The sequence below is a fragment of the Limulus polyphemus genome, unplaced genomic scaffold (genome assembly GCF_000517525.1).
Source record: "Limulus polyphemus unplaced genomic scaffold, Limulus_polyphemus-2.1.2 Scaffold83, whole genome shotgun sequence".
NCBI lineage: Eukaryota > Metazoa > Arthropoda > Merostomata > Xiphosura > Limulidae > Limulus > Limulus polyphemus.
In genome coordinates, this window is record NW_013665693.1 from 234638 (window position 1) to 241248 (window position 6611).

A 6611-nucleotide genomic window follows, 5' to 3' on the forward strand; every position below is an offset into this window, starting at 1 on the left:
ACGGCTATTACGATCGTGTATACCCTTCAACAACGAACTTCAGCCTATTTCTTGCATCTATACATATTAAGTATTGGCATAAAAAGTGAAAGGAGTAATGACACTTTGGCCCCTCGCAAATTTAAAACCAGGTCATTAGGGGTGAGAGGTGTGGAGGTAGGTACTGAAAACTGGTCAAGAACGAGTATAGGGTAGATAACCTTACATCAACAACCGAACTAAGGAAAGTTCATTCTAAGAAAATAGGAATGCTCGAATATATATATATATTTAACTTTGCGGGATGTTTTAATTTGGTAACTTTACCTTTTATATAAAACGTGGAGGATATTTATGGATCAACAGCCCTTAGTTTGAACATTTTTACGTAACTAGGGGTTAAAGTTCACTTTCTTACAGTCGTGAAGGGATAGTGATTGAATGTACATCAAGTGGTCTTTTTTTTTTCTTTTTAAACCGTTAAAGACATTAGTGTTTAAATATTTTACATTTTTTGCCTTTATGAAGATTTCATAGAATTTAAACGTTATCCTAAGATAGTAAATTCTCCAGTGGGTCAGCGGAAAGTTTAGACTTAGAACGCTCAAATTCGGGGTTCGATTGACACTAGTTGGCAGATCGCCGATAGCCTATTGTAAAGCTAATATTAAATAATTTTGGCAAGATGGTTAATCAGAAATAATTTTCGCACGATTTCGTTTATGTTTGTGATTTCCTTTGAAAGGAATTTAGTTGTTCCTTTACCGCGATTATTTAAAAGGGTTTGTTTGTTTGTGTTGAATTTCGCACAAAGCTACACGAGGGCTATCTGCGCTAGCCATTCCTAATTTGGCAGTGTAAGACTAGAGGGAAGGCAGCTAGTCATCACCACCCACCGCCAACTCTTGGGCTACTCTTTTACCAACGAATAGTGGGATTGACCGTCATATTATAACGCCCCGATGGCTGAAAGGGCGAGCATGTTTGGTGTGACGGTATTCGAACCCGCGACCCTCAGATTTCGAGTCGAGCGCCCTAACCACCTGGCCATGCCGGGGCCTTTTAAAAGGGTTACATAAATTTTAAGTAAAATCAAATGAATTTGTCTTATTGTTCTGCTCAGATGTACAAAGCAGAAACAGCAGCTATTGTCTACTTAACTCTTAAGTGCCAATTACTAATGAGATAGTGATTAACATCTAGGGCTTTTAGTTTAATTTTTTTTCTTCTTATTCCTTGTTTGCTTACTAGACTGTTTAACTAGGTGTTAAAGACAACGAAGGCTGAGAACGAGAAATATCAAAGGTGATAACGCCACCTCTTAATTGGTTATGGTAGCAAGTTTAAAATATTCATTAAAGATGTGAATGGCAAGTTGCGATTTGAGTTAGTCATGGAGTTTTAGTATCAATTGTTGGTGCTACTATAGCGCGCGGTCTATACAGATACTGTTTTTTTGTGTTTTTTTTTTAAGACAATTACTGGGGTTAAATACGGAGCATAAGTACAAACGAGTTAAATACCGATATCATCGCTATTGAAATAATTCTAGCTTACAATATTTTTGATTAATTAGTCTTGTACCCTAGTTTTCAGTTGATCATTTTACCAATGCCACTGGATAATACATACTTGTGTAAAAAAGTGATACATAAATGAAGTCAAAATAAAATTATTCTGGAGAAAGTGAATATGTAGCTTTAGTTTGCAATATCGCCATCTAGGTACGTTCAATAGAACTAAAAGTCCCAAATGTTGTAGTTTTATTATTTGTTTTAGCTTTACAGGGCCTTGGTATTAGTGCAAGTGTATTAAGATTAAAAATCTTTCCAAGGTTGCTTTAACGAAAACTGAGGTAACATTAACATTCAGTTTTTATCTCCAGTTTAGATTTTCAGTTAAAGTTTTAACATGTTGAAAGCAGTTTTTCTGGATTACTTAGGTTATGTCCATTTAGAATGTTTGTTCTGTATTTTAAGTCTTCGAAGTAAAGACTTAAGTTTAATTTCAGTCATTAAATTTCACTATACGGATGAAGTAGAGAGTTAGTCGTTTTTGTTAAGTGTAAAGCTACCCAATAACTATGTGGTATGTCCATCGCAGGAAATTGAGCTCCGAATTTTAGCGTTAAGTCCACGCTCCCCTTGTTGTCCAAAATGTTAAGATATTTAACCAAACATTGAGTAAGAGTTTAAAAACATCATACAAACGAAATGTTTGAATAGATACAAGATGAAAAATAAATCACAAATTCCTATATAATGAGCTTATCTTCACCTTAAGTTTGCCATCTAGTGTTATAGATCAGTTCAAGTGACGTGAAATTTTCTTAAGTGTTTTTATATAGCTATCACATGAGTAAAGAAGCTTTAACAAATGAAACGTGATTTGGGGACTACCTTGTCAAAGGACGCGTTTTGTTTGTTTAAAGTCACAAGAACTAGCAGCCTAGAATACATCAACATCAGTGCTGCCTAAACCATCTGTCAAACAAATAAGAAACTATACTGCAGAGAAGGGTGGGAGGTCACATGATTAAAATACCGAAGAAGAGGAGTTGAAACTGACACGTTTTACCAAAGAGGTTCTGGAACTCAGGGAGAATGAGAAACAACATTATCTAACAAGTACCTTAGTTTTTTCGAGGGTAGGAAGTTTAAGTTTTAATTTGATTTTCTCGTTTATTTATAGGTATTTGTTCTGTTAATGATGGCAAAATGTTAGTGGTGCAGTTGCACATTGTTGGGGTTGTTGTTGTTGTTTTTTAATATTAATTCCCCCTCTCCCATTTTGATTCTAATTAGATTTCTTTCTTCTTTAGCAGACAGGAGTTGAGATCATTTGTCGACCCAGCCTTTATGCTCGAAATTGACAAGTCGTTTTTTTTTTTTGGGGGGGGGGGGTGTGTTACAATAATTACATTTCTAGTTTGCCCCCTGAAGAAGAAAGGTTCATCTGTTGAAAGCGTATTTTTGAATTAAATTGATTTATTGAACCTACGTGTTTTCCTAACATCTTGACAATTACATGGGTAGTGGTTTCAATAACAAAAAATAAATAAAAAACTTTGCATCCTTATTGGTCACATGATTGATAGCTTACTTGATAATAAAATTCGTATCATGTTAATGATTTCCTCAAAATAAACCACTTTCAGAAGTTAAACATATGGTAGATCAGTGCTAACCCTTTTTAGAAATACTTAAAAATTGCATTTAAATATAAGAATCAACTGCAGTTATACTTTCTAAATTTAGGTAAACTGTTAAGTTTTCCCTCGCTTTCTTAACTTTAAAATTTCTAACCCACAATTCCGGTATTCGAGACTATTATAAAATTCAAAAAGGTGTTAATTTTGAAATAAAATTAGTTCCTTAAATCGTTAACTACAAAATTTAATGGGGCATTTAAGTCACTTTAAAATTTAGTTTTCACGTATTATAAACGTATTATTATATTATCTTATACAAGTTAAAAAAAATTCTGGTGAAGGGTTAGAACAAACAAATGGATATACTTAACGACAGTTAGGTACAAATTCATAGGAAATCCTGATTGTGATATTTATTTGAAGTATTTTAAATGTAGAAAAAGTTTTGGCTCGTGGTCTGAAATTTAGTATTCCAAATAGAATTAAGATTATTTTCTTGAATCTGATAAGTTTCCAAATACTGTCACATCAACATATTTGGTAACAAACGAGGACAATATTTTAGTAATATTAGAACTGATTACTGCTTTACCTTTACTGCTTTTAATACACATTTTAAATTTATTAAGTTCAAAAGAACTTTAAGCTTTAAAAAAAAAGTTAAATAAAGGGAATGGTAGTTTGTTTGTTTTTGAATTTCGCGCAAAGCTACACGAGGGCTATCTGCACTAGCCGTCCCTAATTTAGCAGTGTAAGACTAGAGGGAAGGCAGCTAGTCATCACCACCCACCGCCAATTCTTGGGCTACTTTTTTGCATACGAATAGTAAGATTAACCGTACCATTATAACGTCCCAACTGCTGAAAGGGCGAGCATGTTTGGTGGGAGAGGGATTCAAACCCGCGACCCTCAGATTGCGAGTCGAGCGCCCTAACCACCTGGCCATGCCGGGCCTAGGAATGGTAGTTATTCTAGATAAAAATGAATATTTATGAAAATCAGGAGAAATAAGTTATTCTAGATTTGTGAAATTACAATATAATCATATTGAGGAAAGGAAAGATAAGTTGTAACATTTGATACAACTGAAGAAAGATAACATTCTTAACGACGGAAATTACTTGGATATTAGACCAGACATATTCAGGAATCTTCTGTGGGTTACCAAAAGTTCATAAAACAGGATGCCCTTTGCGACCAATAGTATTTAACAGTGGATAATCGCGCTTTTGGGTAAAATTTTAAAATTCACCACAAATGAATGGCAATAAAAACGGTCCTGTAACCGAAATTTGATAATTCTCATAATGCTAGTTTTTGCATTGAATTATATATATATATATATATTCCGAAACCCGTTCCTTTTCGTTCCCCCCCCCCCCTAGTCACTTCATTTTGAATGGGAAGTTGTATTATGAAATTGATGGTGTCACCATGGGTTCAAGATTAGCCCCATCTCTTCCATGAAAAGCAATGGCTGGATAATTATCCACAAGTTTAAACCCCAACTATTTATTTAAATTCTGATCAGGCCTCCTGATTTCTACCATACTTGAACAGTAGACAGCAGTATGAAGTTCACTGTTGAAAATCAGGAGGATCACAAGCTTTTATTAGTAGATACTGATAAATGGTAATGCACGTTTTAAGTGTGAAGTTTATCGTAAGGAAACTTTCACAGAATATTTTAGTTCTGTAACTACCGTCTTTAAAGTAAATATTTTTTTCACTTCGTTTTATATATTTAGCACACGTGTAAATTTGATTAAGTTATTTTTTTCATCGATAGAATACTTTGCTATTTAAATAACCGAAGTGTGATTAGATCTTATGTTTACACGTATAAAAATTTTGGTCATTAGTTTACCCTGAAAAAAATATCCGTAAGATATACCCACATACAGCCGAGGTACATTTTTTTAATCTAATTACCGTCTTAGTTCTTTGTAAACAGAATTTGGTCCTTAATCTTTTGTTTATAAATTCACTTGTCCCTGCTGTCAAGAGGGGTATACTGGTTTTACCAAAAGAATAAAAATATACAAAAGAACGTGCTAAGCTAAGATCACCAACTTACGTCCAATGTACTTAACATAGATGCCCTATGTGAAGGTGACGTTTCAGTTCTAATTTGGGTAAGATCTTGGCTAGGTGGACAATGAACAAAATAATTTTTTAAAATTATAACTGACATACAAAATGAAAGTACATACAGTTTCAAAAGAATTGGGCGTATTTGAAAAAGTGGTCTCAAATTTAGGTATATATTTGTATAATGTGATTGAATATGATAAATAAGGTTTTGAATGAAATATGGTTAAAGCAAATAGTCGTGTTAAAGATAAAATTGAAGTAAAGGATAAATGCGGAATATACAAGATTGTCTTGTAGTTGTTTAAGTTATATTGGACAGACAAGTGGAAATTTCGAATTCAGAACACAAAATGCCTTCATGCAATAAACATAGTGATTCAGCCTTTGCGGAACATGTGGCGAATTATTAATATTTACTGGGACAATGTACAAATACTTAAAGAAATTATAAAATGATTTAAATATAAGAATCTTTAGATAGTGCTAAAAACAAAACAATTTTGACTAGATTTAGGTCCTGGTGCCACGGAAGCTGCTGCTGTGTCTGGATAGGTATTATATCATTGTGAGCGACCTGAGAGAGTCAGGTTATATTTAGATCTTTTCCTCTCGTGCCACGGAATTAAATGTTCTGAAACTAATTTTGTAAATGGCGTCACTGTATAATATACTAACTGTATATATGTACTTATGTATAAATGAAATTGTGTTTTTTTTCTTGTCTCCTGAAAGCTGATGGGGCATGTTCCACCGAAAAATGTAGAATTTAGTTTGCTATTAACTTTATACAATAAATTATTGTGCATTCTAAAAACATTGGAGTCGTCAACCGATTTTATTGAATCTTTGCACAAGAATTGTCAGTCGAATATATGGAAATCCTAAATTAAAACATTAAATACAGCTTACAAAAATGTTTTAACTAGAGAAACCACAGTCTACAGTTCAATAGGGACTGCTGCCAATTAGCCGATTGCCTTCTCTTGTCAGTAATTCAAAGTTAGACAGCGGTAGACAGAATTTACGGGAAAACTTCCAAGATTAATTCACTCCATGTTTGTATTAAGCGAATTTGTAATTTTAGGTTTATTTAAGTCACTGTCATTTACAAAATCAATTTGGGCAACAATAATTATTTGAATTAACTTAGCTATCAAATTTTCTGGTGTATTTGGCATACATAGGATCAGACACCTGCATTAGCTATGACCATAATCGCATTATATATTAGGTCAGAGCTCTGGTAGCACTCTTATTAAAGGGGGGCCCCAGGAAAAGATTAGTTTTGATCACGTTATTGTTAAGTATTTTAATGGATATTTGACGTTTTAATCACAAAAACGCGATTTTATCCTTTTACAATGAAGTTCGTCCAATAGCTGGGCGG